Source organism: Giraffa tippelskirchi, chromosome 6, assembly GCF_054371585.1.
Source record: "Giraffa tippelskirchi isolate mGirTip1 chromosome 6, T2T-mGirTip1v1.2.pri, whole genome shotgun sequence".
In the NCBI taxonomy this organism is placed as follows: domain Eukaryota; kingdom Metazoa; phylum Chordata; class Mammalia; order Artiodactyla; family Giraffidae; genus Giraffa; species Giraffa tippelskirchi.
Window position 1 is genome coordinate 1,745,808 of NC_137280.1, and position 15,171 is coordinate 1,760,978.

Sequence of the window (15,171 nt, forward strand, 5' to 3'; positions counted from 1 at the left end):
TTGATTCTGATGCCCACGGTCCAGAGACCACAGTTTGAGAAACAGTGATCTAGAGGAGTCCTTGGCAATTTTCCGTGTGGATGGCTTATCACAATTGAGCCTTAGATAAAAATGTCTGGTATTTGTGATTCTGCTATTTGGCAAGAATCTGGACTGCAGAAATCAAACCTGGCTAATTCTGGAAGCAGCCATGTGAAGTTTGATCTTAAATGCTGCCTGTTAAATGTACTTAAAAAAAAACACACCAGTTTTGCCTTATTAATGTTACTCTACACTCTGTGCAATCAATAAATACCATAAATGTAGGAATCTTATGAAAGTGAGAGAGCCTACACAGAAAAATTCCTGTTCAAAACACTGATATGAAGTATTGCCTGAGGAGCTTCCCAAGTAATATGGAAGAGTTATTTAAAATATTATCCTAAAGATCAAATTGACAAATACCACTGCTTAGCCATTTAAAAATGAAGAGACTAATTAGTTTTATGCTTTATATTGGATTATTTAGAATATTTAGTAATCTTTCATTTAATCTGTAGCATGTTATATTGTAAAAGAAGTAAATAGGCTAATGTCTCTTTTTTGAAAAAAAACTGTGGTTCAAAGTAATGTGTTTGATAATAGAAAAATAAGTCATGTGTTTTGAAGATTTTAGGTCCTCTGGCTGACCTAGCAGTACGTGGCAGGGGGTGGGTACTAAATTTCTTAGAATTTGTGTTATTGATCCCTTGAGAGGATGTTTGAACTAACCTCAAAAGGAAATATCAGTCGCCTTCTTACAAGTCAGGTAGTATGAAGAATCACAGGATAAAATGAAAAGAGTATGCTTTGTGCAAAAGAAAAATCTTTTGAAAGAAATTTCTGAAACGTTACATAAAAAAGAATAGATTTTCTAGATAGTGGAATTTCTTTCCATTTTATTTATAAATATGAAATCAAATAATTCTCATATCCAAGTTAATTCAACTTTTTAAGGCTCCTACATGTGGGCCTATTAACTATATGTTTTCTTAAGGTTGCTTTATTTTATGAAACACATTAGCATAACACACTTCAATCAATGTACTGAACATGGGACTTTTTTTTCCCTTACATAAATGTGCTGCCTAAATTGTGGTGATTCTTGAAGGATTGCACATTTTTGATACAGAGTCCAAAATGAAAATCGTGTTTTATGGAGATAGAGATTGCAGCTTTTGTACATGAAATCAAAGCATCTTGGAGACCAAGCAAATCTTTTCACCCTCCTTCTCTGTTGCATGTTAAGCACGTCAGCAGCAGCAGCAGTGGCCTCAGTATCCGTGCCTCCAGGTAGAAATCTTTGCTACAATATTTCTTCCAGCGTCCATCTACCCTTTGATGGGAAGTCTGTAAGATCGAGTTTCAGCGCGTGATGCACTGCGTCCCCTCTCTTGCTGTGCGCGTTGGCATGCAGCATTCTTTAGTTCCCTACCGGTATTTCAGGGAAGACTTTGTCAAAAGATCGATTTTATCATTATATAATCTTTTAAAAAGTGATTTTCCAAACTATTTGTCTAATTCATTTTGTTGTTGTCGTTCAGTTGCTATGTCGTGTCCGACTGTTTGCAACCCATGGACTGCAGCACACCAGGCCTCCCTGTCCATCACCAACTCCTGGAGTTTACTCAAACTCATGTCCATTGAGTCGGTGATGCCATCCAACCATCTCATCCTCTGCCGTCCCCTTCTCCTCCTGCCTTCACTCTTTCCCAGCATCAGGGTCTTTTCAAATGAGTCAGCTCTTTGCATCAGCGGCCAAAGTATTGGAGTTTCAGCGTCAGCATCAGTCCTTCCAATGAACACCCAGGACTGATTTTCTTCAGGATGGACTGGTTGGATCTCTTTGCAGTCCAAGGGACTCTCAAGAGTCTTCTCCAACACCGTAATTCAAAAGCATCCATTCTTCAGCGCTCATTATTCTGTCAAAAAAGGAGATGTGAGGATTGGAGCTTTTCTTGGTGACTCTCGGCTGGCTTCTGGAGGTCAGTGCTTTCTAAGTTTCATGCAGTACTCTGGAATTCTTCTAGGGATCCATGCCACTAGTATACTCTGGATAATTTTCTCCTTCTTTTTGTAAAACTACTGACAATATCTGTCTTTAATTCTTAGATCCTCTTATACAAGCTAGGTTTCTTTCCTTCCCCACCTCCTCCCACCCCTAGAAGATTCCAGTATAGAGACATTCTAAGTCTTGTCAGTGTTCTCTGTTATTGGGTAATATGAAACGTGAAATTGTCAACAAGGGAAGTCTAGAGTTTACCAGCTGTTTAGGATTTAGAAAAAAATTAAACTTACCAGATACCTTTATAGGTGAGATTGTCATCTGTGCAGTTTTGAAATCTGTAACTTTGGTGTGGTCAGGCACTCTGTAGGCCATATCCCTATGATGCTGCTTTTACTCTTTCTTCCTAATCTAACCTGTTGGTTTCCAGTTGTGCTTCTATTCTTAGGTCTGTGGATTTCTCTACAGTTTGTTTGGTCTTCCTCCTCACTGCTCTTTGTGTTACAGACCCACTGCTTTTTCCATCTCCCACCAGTTTTCACTGGCATCCATGAGATCAGCTTGTTTCTTTAGATTATATTTTAAGTTTTAATTTATCATTTATTGTTGCTGTTTGTTGAGTCACTAAGTTGTGTCCAGCTCTCTATGACCCCATGGACTGCAGCACGCCAGGCTTCCCTGTCCTTCACTATCTCCCGGAGTTTGCTTGAACTCATGTATACTGAGTTGGTGATGCCATCCAACCATCTCACCCTCTGTCATCCCCTTCTTTCCCAGCATCAGGGTCTTTTCCAATGAGTCTGCTCTTCGCATCAGGTGGCCAGAGTGTTGGAGCTTCAACTTTAGCATCAGTACTTCAATGAATATTCAGGTTTGATTTCCTTTAGGATTGACTGGTTTGATCTCTTTGCTGTGATTTTAGCATTTAGTATTAAAATTTCTAATATAGTCACACCTGTGATCAGGCTTTTCTTACAAGTAGGAACCTAAATGGCAAAATGGAAGTAATTCTCTAATTCAAAATAGAACCAAACCCTTTCCCCTAATTATTTGGCAAATGGAATCATAGTATATTTCTTCTGGGGAAATTAGTATTTCAGGCAAAGGTGATTGTTGGCTTTCACAGTCTTAAATAATTTTCAAATATTTAAAATAATTTGGAGTAAAATACCATCATCATTTTGTGAAATAAGACAGTGAACTTAAAAACCTTTAAGTTCAGACAAAAACACTGTAAGAATCGAGATTAACGTTTTTGTTCTATATTGTATCACGACTAAAATGCCGAATTTCAACTCAAATCTTGAAATTATATGGAGAAAGTTTCTCACCCCAAAATAGACTCTCATGTAAAAGTTTTAAATGAGATCTTTTATTCCTTTGGGGGGGCACATCTTTCATATGGTCAATCGTTAGATGTAACAGGCAAGTTGCACTATAAATATATATCTGTATACGCACACACACCAATCCAGAATGATACAGCATATTGCAGGTTTCAATTAGCCTTAAAAGAAAACGAAACTAAATTTAGCTACAATGGTGGTGGTTTAGTCACTCAGTCATGTGCGACTCTTGCGACCCCATGGACTGTAGCCCTCCAGGCTCCTCTGCCCATGGGATTCTCCAGGCAAGAACACTGGAGTGGGTGCCATTTCCTTCTCCAAGGCATCTTAGGGCCCTCCAGTATATCCTACTCTGACCTTTATGTCAGTAAATTTTAATGGGAAGTTAGAATTTGATCCTAATACTAATTTGGGGCCTAAAAGTTAACTAAGAAAGAATTGATATATTATTTTCCTCTCTCTGGTGTTGGAATGCATAGTATAGCCAGGCCATTGGGTTTTTGCTATGCTAAACTCAACCTGTGGAGAAGGAAATGGCACCCCACTCCAGTACTCCTGCCTGGACAATCCCATGGACAGAGGAGCCTGGCGGGCTACAGTCCATGGGGTCGCAAGGAGTTGGACACGACTGAAGCAACTTAGCACGCAAGCTCAACCTGAGAACCTGAACTGCAGATCTTTATTGTCTGTCAGTGTGTGTGTGTGTGTGTGTGTGTGTGTGTGTGTGTGTGTGTGAGAGTTGCTCAGTTGTGTCCGATTCTTGCGACCCTACTGCCCATGGGGTTTCCAGGCAAGAACACTGGAGTGGGTGCCATCTCCCTCCTCAGGGGACCTTGCCCGTCCGGGGATGGACCTGCATCTTCTGTGTCTCCTGCGTTGATCGGCAGGCGGATTCTTTATCTACCGGCTGTCTGTCAGCAGACCGGACTAATACACAAACGCTTATTATTATTTGACACAGGAAAAAGCGAGATAATCAGCTCGTACAAAGGCTTTTTTTGCAGTGTGGTATCTTTGAATTTTGAACTCTCAAGGAGTAATTTCTGAAAGTGTCTCCTGGTATTTTGTTATCTGCAAATTATGGCTGTATTACCTTAAGAAAATTCAATATCTGGAGATCATTATTTAACAAATACATGGAGGAGAGAAAACTGTACTATTTGTGTTACATAAAGATTTTTTTTTACAAAATGATGCCACTGCATGATTCCTATAAACAGGGAGCTTCTCCAGTGCATTTAAGATGTGAATTGAATAACAGAAATGTGATGTATATAGAAATTTCCAGCCAAACATTTGCAGTGAAACAAAAAGAAAGATTTTTAAAGTGTTAAGACTGTTTCTGATTAATTCATGTTAAGGGAGAGTTTAAACCATTTAACAAAAATCACAATCCATCTTTGGGAATCTGTTGTTTTTTTCACACTAATTTTATCGTAGCTTTCACCAATCAGTGTGATCAAATTTAGCTTTCAGTTCATCTAGGGCTTACTAAATCTCTCTGAATTTGTATCAGTCAAGATGCTAAATGAGGATATAGAACATCCATGATCTTCTAATGCATCGGTTGCCATGGAAGCTGCTCTTCTGGCCTGATTTGATCAATTTTTTTTTCAAGCAAGTAATTTGATAATTCTTTCCAAAGGGAAAATGTTATAATGTTGTTTTTCCTAACTGAAAGAACCAAATTGTGTCTTTAAATTCATAATGGTCTCCTCATAACCTTGATATTTTGGTCATTTTATTTATATTCAGCAGATGCTAATCCTTGAGTTTGTGTATTTTTAAAAGTGTGTCACAAAGTCTTTCTACTTTTAACTTCCTTTTTCTCTGTTTATAAAAAGATGATCTAAAAAATCCAAATCTTTATGATGTAAACATTGGTGATGTTTTCCTTGAGAAGCAGTGGCTGCTTGCATCACAGATAATGAAACATTTAGATAAAAATACTTGCTGCCAGCCAGCACTGTCATCAGAAGCCTTCATTAAATGCTGCATTTGCATATTAGATTTATCTCAATTAGCAGAACTGGGATCCTTACTCAGAATTTTTTGACCACCTAGTCCTAATATGAAATGGAACAGGAATGAAAATGTGCCATGCTATGAAATGTTATGTGCAGGAAGGGACTTTTTCAGTTTTCCTAAAACAATCTCAAACCCTAGGCAGCGCTTTTATTTTATGATTATAGACATAAGATCCAGTGTGCATTTGCATAGTTAACTTTAATGCTGCATGAGAAATAGGGGAATGATGAAATTAATTAGGACATTTCCTTTCAGTCCTAAGAAAGAAAACAAGTTCCTCTCCAGCAATCGCGGGATGGCCTGTAGGTGGCAGTGTGTAGCAAGGAGAGGCTGACTGATCCTCACCACGTGAGCTGTTTTACAGCAAAAGTGAAAAGAAAAATGATCAGTTTCTTGTCAGAAATGCCTTCTTGCATCTCTTGCATTTGGCTTCTTCCTCTAATGAATTTCTGAACATATGTGTGCCGTATCATCGATAACATCACCATTCATTTTCTTTGGTTCAAAACAGTGCTTTTTCTTTAATATGTACCTCCAAGTGCTCACAATAGTGTTATGAGCCTTGTGCGTGTTAAGAAATTTTTTTTGCCTGACTGACTGTCAATACTGAGTTGAAAGTAAACATCTCAACTGCTTTATCATTTTCTGTTTCTCAAAATTTGAGTACAGAAGTTATCTGGAGAGGATTGCCCAAGATATGAAGAACAAATATATGGACACACTGTTTAAAAAACGTTCAGAAGTGGGAATTTGTTTTTGCATTCTGGAGGGAAGCTCCTGCGAGCTTCTCTCTGTGATGTGCGGCTCCATCTGGTTTTGTTGGGAGTTGGGCTTTGCCAGCTCTGTCCAAATGCTTTGTCATAAATTCAAATATGAAGCCATGTTTATCTCTTTTCATTATGACTGTATATCCATGCCATCTCCACTCTCTTATGGGGCTATAATTTTCATAGCAAAAACATAAATATAGAAAAAGTCCCCAAGAATTTTTTTCCCGATCGTCTTTTCTCTTATCCTAAACAGGAATTGTTGGCATTTTGGAAACAATGTGTTTCTAACGACCTGTGTCTTTTGTACAAGAAACAATAAAGAAATTAGAGCAGTCCGAACACTGCTGTTCCAAGTCTTGATCGGAGACTTGATTACTTTTTACGTAATTGTATTCTATCCATGTCTGATTCAGTTAGAAGTTCTTTCCAACAAAGTAGATTACGGCATCTGGAGCTTTTGATCTCCTTTAAGCCTCTGAGGTAATCAGGCAAAATGATCACTTCAAAAAGGGAACGTAAACCCTCAAAACCCATCTCCCTGATTTCTAATGATACTTTTAACCCTCTGCGTCTGTTGCAGCTGTCACCCTAAGATCATAGCTGGGTTTAGTTCTAAGCTGCAGGCTTAACTATTGCAGAACATTGAAGGGTCTTCTAATGCTGTGTTTGTCAACACTGGCTTATTTCTTTTGCCTACTTGTTTTTTTTAAAGGACGCTGAAATCAAGCTTATTAATTCAATTATTAAAAAGCAAAACTCTTGCAAAAAAAAAAAAAAGCTATTTAAGATGGCCTTTCCCAGTTATTTGACGTCTATAGCCCTGATAAGTTGCAAAGGTCATCTTCTGTCTCCCTGGTCTTGCCAGCGTGTTTAGATTCATAAATCAAGCTCTTTCCTTGAGTCTAATTTGCTCTTTTCTGTCTTCAAGCGGTAACGCCTTTCTACTGAGTCTCTTGTGTTTTATCAGATGTCACTTGGTTTTGTGCTGTTTATGCTTTATGTACTTTATGCTTTTGTCCTTTCAAACTGCTGTAGATGTTTGTGGGTTTCAGCTCCCTGGCACAACTGTTCTGTTCCTTTGTAAGCTTCCTCTTGTGGGTAGAACACCGATCTGTTGTTGTTTAATAAAGCAGGAATCTGATTTCATTCCTTTCACATCCATCAAAACGTCTTTTCCTAGAACTGGCATTCTTCCACTATTATTTGGTTAACTTGCCACATACAAGTGATTTTTCATTTCTTGATTGGGGAAAGAAGCTCTCAAGGGTGATGTCGAGCTGGAGAACACCAGCTTTCCTCCTAGAGACAAAGGGCTTGCTTCTCTGCCATTTTGGTACCCATCCAGCCTCTAGCACCATGAAGCTCCTGGCTTTTGTGAAAGTTAGTGATCTTTGGAGAAAAATGTCTCATATTTAAGTTCATCTTGAGTTAAAAATTATTACATAACCTAAATGGATGAACTGCTAAAATTAATTACATAATAACGATTCTGAATGTTCATGTGTGTGTAGTTTTCTTTATTTGTAACAGTCTCAGATTGTAGCCTTTCTCTATAGACTCCCATTTCTTTTCCTCCTATTACTGTGAAGAAACAAACAAGTGTTATTTTTCTCATTTTTGGGGTGGTCAAAATGAAGCCAGGCTAAGTGAGCAGAAATAGAGTAACAGAGAAGGGAATAAATGTCTCCTGATTCCAAGCGTGCTGCCTCCAGCACTTTGAAGCTGCTGGCTTCTATGAAAGTTAGTGATATTTGGAGGAAAATGTCACCATTAAAGCACACTATAGCTTCTACTGGACCAAAGGGATGCTGTGTCTCCCATGGGAAGGCAATGTGATGATGTGTTTTTGAAAAGTCATGTAGATCTTTACCTGCTAGAGGGAGGCAGTGTTCTTTGATTACTGCAAGAGTCTGTTAGCTGATTAGAGAAGGTTCTTAATAATAGAGGAGGCATGAGAATTCCTGCAAGCTTCTCCTGACGGTGCAATCCGTTTGGGGACTCATTACTGAAATACTGTTTAAGGCCTAAAATAAGAATAGTGAGCATTTTCAGGCAACACCTTATGTAAGGACTATGAACGACCAATTATTTTTTCCCAAGGAGGAGATAAACATTTTATTGAAAAATATATATGTTTAACCTTTTTTCCTAATTACGATGTATATTCATAAAAGTTTAGAATATGCAAAGATGCAAAACTGAATTGTCTGTAATTCTCTCACTTTGATATAATTGTTTTTTAGATTTTTAAGTAAACATACATTCAAGAATTTTACAAAAATGGGTTTGTGGGTCTCTCAAGAAAGCTCTAACAAAAAGCATCCTTTCTCAACATCTGAAAATATGTTGAGAGAAAAACCCCAAAGATCTATGGAGGCAAAAATAATGTTCATTACTAACGGAGGGTAGGCAGAGCACGTAGACCGACACCTGCTGCCCAAATAGACTTGAAACCAGAAATTCCAAGATCATGCAGATTCCTTGTTCTAATGTCTGGTTCTGCTCTGGGTTGTGGCTCATGCAGGAGACCTACCAAAGTAAAACTCCCAACCTGGAGGAGAGGCAAGTCTGTGTTCTCTGTAGGAACACTCCATCTCAAGAAGAAGCGAGGGGAGCTAAGCAGAGGTATCAGCTATTGTATTCACATTTACCAACTAATTAACTCACAGGGCCAAGAAAATGTGCATTATACAAATTAGTTTCCCTTCACTGCAAGGACATTCAACATGGACATTCAAGTATTTCCCATCAGCAGAGTTACACAATACCTCTTGGCTTATATTTTGTCCCCTTTTCCCATTTAACCAGGAAACTTGACTTTTTTCTAGATTCTAGGTGAACCCACTAGATTTACATTAGCCAAGCATCTTCTTTGGCATATAGCATGAATCATAGCTGAAAATTATTATTTTTATTATTAATTATGATTATGAAAAAAGAAAAAAGTCTAAAAAAACAGCATGAGGGGAAGATTGATGCTACCCCACTTCAAGACATACTTTAAAAGGACAGTAGAAAAGCATAAACAAATGAATCAATGGAGCAGAGTAGACAGCTCAGAGATGGACCTCCATAAAAATAGTCAACTGATGTTTGACAAAGAAGCGGAGGTAATGCAATGGTGAAAAGCTAGTCTTCAACAATTACTATGGGAACAACTGGACATCCACGTGCAAATAAAAATTGAATCTAGACACGGACCTTGTACCCTTCTCAAAAATTAATTCAAAGTAGATCATAGACCTAAATGTAAAATGCAAAACTATAAAACTCCTACAAGGTGAAACAGGAGACAACCTGGATGACCTTGGATTTGTCAGTGACTTTTCAGATACAACACAAAGGGTGTGATTCAAAAAGAAAGAATTGATAAGTTGGATTTCATTAATTTTAAAAATTTCTGTGTGAAAAACAATGTCAAGAGAAAGAAAAGACAAGTCATGGAGACAGTTTGAAGAAGCCTGATCAACCTGATAAAGAGCTCTGACCCCAGTATACAAAGAGCTCTTACAACTCAACAACAAGCAAATAAACAGCTTAAAACACATGGGTCAAGGTCTTAACAGATCCCTCACCAAAGAAGATATACAGATGTCAAATAAGCATATGAAGAGTTGCTGCACATCAAATGTTATCAGGGAACTGTAGATTAAAGCAAAGAGATACCACTCACTTCACCCCATTAGAGTAGCTAAAAATCTAGAATACTGACAACACCAAATACTGGTAAGGATGTGGGGCAACAGAAACTCATTTATTGCTACTAAATAAATAGTAGCAATTTGTACTATTTTGTATTTAGGAATACAAAATGGTACAGTCCCTTTGGAACATAGTTTGGTGGTTTCTTACAAAACTATGCCTACTCTTACCATATGATCCAGCAGTCACATTCCTGGGTATTTACCCAAAGGAGTTGAAGACTTATGTCTACACAAAAACCTGCACACCTGTGTTTACAGCAGCTTTATTCATAATTGCCCAAACTTGGAAACAACCAAGAGGCCTTTCAATAGGTGAATGGATAAACTGGGATACAGGTAGACACTGGATTATTACTCAGTGCTAAAAAGAAATGAGCCATCAAGCCAGGAAAAGACATGGAGGAATCTTAAATATATATTACTAAGTGAGAGAAACTAATATAAAAATGACTGTATACTGTTTGACTATATGACATTTGGGAGAAGGCAAAACTATAGAGACAATAAAAAAGAATATCAGGGGTTGTCAGGGGTTAGGAAGGAGGGAAGGATAAATCAGCAGAGCACGCACGATTCTTACAGCAGTGAAGTTACCAAATGTGATGCTATCATGGTGGATACGTGCCATTGTAAACATGTCCCAACTCACAGAACGAAGAACACCAAGAGGGAGCCCTAATATAGATGACAGACAACGGGCAATGATGTGTTGGTTCAGTTTCATCAGCTGTAACAAACGTACTGCTCTGATGGGGGATGTTGATAAAGAGGGAGGCCATATGTGTTCAGAAGCAGGTATATGTGGGAAACCTTCGTACCTTCTGGTCGATTTTGCTGTGAACCTAAAACTTACTCTGAAAACAGTCTACCTAATTCTATGCTAAATTGGTTTATTTAAACTCTAAATGTTACAAGTTGAAATACATTCATATTGGTTTAAATAATCGAAAAGGACTTAATGGAAGAAGTTGGATATTTGACCCATGAAAGATTGGATGCACTTTGGCTGTGGCTCAAAGGGGGAATAGCATTCACAAAGGCAGAGAAATATCAGAGGCTAAAAGAACATAATTATGTCAAATTACAACACTAATCTAATCCTTGGTTTTCTTCTTAAAGTGGCTTTGGAAAATATATGTTGAAACTTCAGAGCCGTACTGGGAGAATTCAGTCCAGTACCTTTACCATTATAATAATTCTGCTTTTCTCCCCCTATTCTTTGGTCTATCTTTTGTTTCCTTATCTTTGTAACAAAATAATGAAAATAATAAAACTTGAATCTGAATTGTACTAGCAATTAGAAGATTTACCTCTATGGGAGCTTAATTTGAAGTCTCATGAAACAATCATAAGTAACCCTAAGTAAACTTTCGCTTGAACGTATTTGTGTGACCACTAAGTTATAACTCTGACCTAACATTTAGGGTTACGTTGCACAGTAAATAGCAGCTACAGTTACCAAGTATTTGTAATATATAGAGAATGCAGTGAAAATTGCTGAAACCAAAAACATTAGTATCTAAAAATTGTTGTTCACCAGGGACTAGTATAAATTCTGTGGTAAAGAGGGTCCATTGCACTTTCACATGCATAATGATTGTTCTTATGAAATACTGAATTGACCATAATCATTTATATTCATGAATTGTGATTTCTTGGTACTTTTGATGCTATGTATACAACTGTGGAATTATTTAACATTTGGTACCAGTTTATTCTATGAATAATAACAAAAAACATTATATTAAATAGTCTCTAGAGCAGGGAAATATTTTCTACTGGAATAAATTCTAGGGGTAGATTTCTGATTCATGAGTAGAGAGTTGAAAGATTTAGTTAGAATTAGGATATTGCTAACCATTATTTTTCTTCCTCTTGGGAAAATCTCAAACCCAAGACAAAGCTTCTATCACATAATCTGGACTTCCCAGGTGGCTCTAGTGGTAAAGAACCCACCTGCCAATGCAGGAGATGTATGAGAGGCTTGTTTGATCCCTGGGTTGGGAAGATCCCCTGGAGGAGGGCATGGCAACCCACTTCAGTATTCTTGCCTGGAGAATCCCATGGGCAGAGGAGCCTGGCAGGATACAGTCCATGGGGTCACAAGAGAGTTGGACATGACTGAAGGGACTTCACACACATGGACACATCACATAACTCTGTCCATGGGATTCTCCAGGCAAGAATCTGGAGTGGGTCACCATTCCCTTCTCCAGGGCATCTTCCTGACCCAGGGACTAAACCTGCATCTCCTGCATTGGCAAGTGGATTCTTTACCACAGCCATCTGGGAAGCCCAGTTCTTCACATAGTAACTAATCTCAAATCGTCAGCTTGTAGATTAAGCTTTTTAAAAATGGGTTTCGCTTTCAACATAACTCATATTTAACTTCCAAAAATTCAATTATTATAATCCTGTCTTCTGCCTACAGAGCCAACAATTTATAAAACCTTTTAAACTCATTTCTGCCTGATATACCATTAAATGGTATATATAAGATAGGCTATCTAATATATATATTAAAATCATTTTTTTTTGCATTGTAAAATATTTTGAATCTAATTGTGATTTTTTAAAATAAAACACATATTGTATCTTTTTAACTTTTCTACCCCACAGATCTTGGCTGTCATTTGTTTGCTAATGTGGCTTTTCATCTCTGCATCGTATCCATTGAAAAGATGCTTATGAAATATTTGAACTCAGCCTCACTGGATACATTTTTATTTCACACTGTTTGAGCATTCTGTTGGTTAATTTTTTTCTTTAGATAGCAGACATGTCTATTTAAAGCTTTATGTTATGATAGTGTGATATAATATAATTTATTAATTTCCTAATAATCATTTTGGCATTGAATAACTTACTCTTGTAGAATGTATTTATTTGTGAATCACTATGGATACCATAATGATGTATGACTTTATAAACTTGCATAAAGGTTTACACTTTTCTACAAAGCCTTGTGACAAATGTTTAAATGCTGTATGTTTTCCAAGAGACAGTAGCTTCCTACCGGGAAAATTAAAGAATTGATTCCAGGAAAATCCAGGCTTGATAACATAAATTAGCCTCATGATGACACGGAAGTTAAGTCTCTGTGTGGTGCGAGTGTGGTTAAAAAAAAATAGCAATTGTGTCTCCAGTTGTATATGACACAGAATTCCTGTAAAAGGTGTCTTTTGATTTGTAATTGTAGTATTTATTTCTCTTTCTTTTGATTCAATGTCTATGTTGTTGCTCAAGAAACAATGAAAGAAGTCACCTTCCCATCGGGCATAAGAATGAGTAATTGATAGGTGAGCCTGCCATTGTGGTTCAGTAAACATGTTCCGGCAGTGCCGCGTCTTTAATAGTTGGGATGCGTTAAGTACTCACTAGGGCTCTGCGTTTGTCTCGTTATATGTTAGCTTTTGAGCAATTTCTGTTGTTTATTCTCTAGCAAAACTAAGCCAATGAGATTGTTTGAAAGCAATCATTCTTTCAGAACTGATAGCTTGTCTTTGTTTTAGGATGTTAGTTGGTGACTTTGTTTTTTCTGCAATACACGTGTTATTACTGTTGGATGATATTGATGAAGTTTGACTAGAAATCAAGGACACTGTCAAATAAAGATGGGCTTCTATGGGGCTGAAACAAAGCGTGCTACCTGGGAAGCCTTAAGATGGAGCATAAACTTTCTATTAACACGTGAGAGTCATGCTGTGTGAGTCAGAATCATGTATCATATCAAAGTTACAAGAAGATAATGATGGCTATTGGAATGATAATGTATGAGAACAGTCAGATCAATTCATATTTGTGTCAAATATAAGGTTTTAGAAACTTTGTAACAATTCTCCACAGTATACCTGTCTGACACACTACTGCCTAGGAATAGAAGAGAGAATGATTTCAATAGATTTGCCTCAGGTTAGTCACCTAACACGTAAGTTAGTGATTAAGAAAACATTTTGAACATTTTACCTTTAGGAAGGATATGGGCTAATTTCCTCATTTTTCAAAGCATCTTTAGATACTGCCTGAGATAATTAATTCAGAGCTAGCAATTTAATAACATAATTTAAAATTATAGAGGCAAACACTGGGGATATCTCAGATGAGTAATAAATAATAGGCGGAGGAGAGGCAGGAGAAGAGCTGGGTAGGCAACCAAATCCCTCATCTCACAATGAGGAAACATGGAAAGCTGCCTGGCCTTCGTAAGTGAAGAGAGACGTGGAGCTGTATTGTGGTGATGGTAACCAGCAAAATAACTAAAAATAAAGACGTTGAAATATCTGTTTTAGGAGAACAGTGCTAGAAGGTTGGATCTGAGGAAAGAGATCTTGACTTCTCACTCTTAAATTTCATATCGTTTGAATTTATTTTTTCGTGTGTATCCTCTATCTTTATTTATTTTTTAATTTATTTGTTTATCTATTTTTTTACTTTACAGTATTGTATTGGTTTTGCCATACATCGACATGAATCCGCCACGGGTGTACACGTGTTCCCCTTCCAGAACCCCCCTTCCGCCTCCCTCCCCATCCCATCCCTCTGGGTCATCCTGGTGCGCCAGCCCCGAGCACCCTGTATCATGCATCGAACCTGGACTGGCGATTCGTTTCACATATGATAATTTACATGTTTCAACATATATATGGAATTTAGTAAATCGATAAAGGTAACCCTGTATGCGAGACAGTAAAAGAGACACAGATGTATAGAACAGTCTTTTGGACTCTATGGGAGAGGGCGAGGGCAGGATGATATGGGAGAATGGCATTGAAGCATGTAAATTATCCTCTATCTTTAGAAAAGAACTCTCCTTTGGTATTTCCATTCTCTATTCTCGTCATCTGTGTTTTATAATCACACGTAGCTTTACCCTCAGGTGGCGCTAGTAGTAAAGAACCTGCTTGCCGATGCAGGAGATACAGGTTCGAGGTTCGACCCCTGGGTCAGGAAGATCCCCTAGAGAAGGAAATGGCAACCCACTCCAGTATTCTTGCCTGGAGAATCCCGTGGACAGAGGAGCCTGGCAAGCTGCAGTCCATGGGGCCGCAAAGAGTGGGACACGACTGAGCGACTAACACTTTACCCAGATCTCAACTTCCGCGTCTCTCTGTAGGAAAGAATCATCTCGTGTGACCTCCAGGAGAATTTTCACTATGTTTGTAGCCCTGCCAATCCTGTAGGTGGGACTGCCCACACTGTCTACATTGTCAGATTGAGGACTTGGCGGAGGAAAACGTTTGTTATAAAATATGATTCCAAAGGTTAGAACAGAGCTTACTTCAAATAAAAGGAATTCCTTC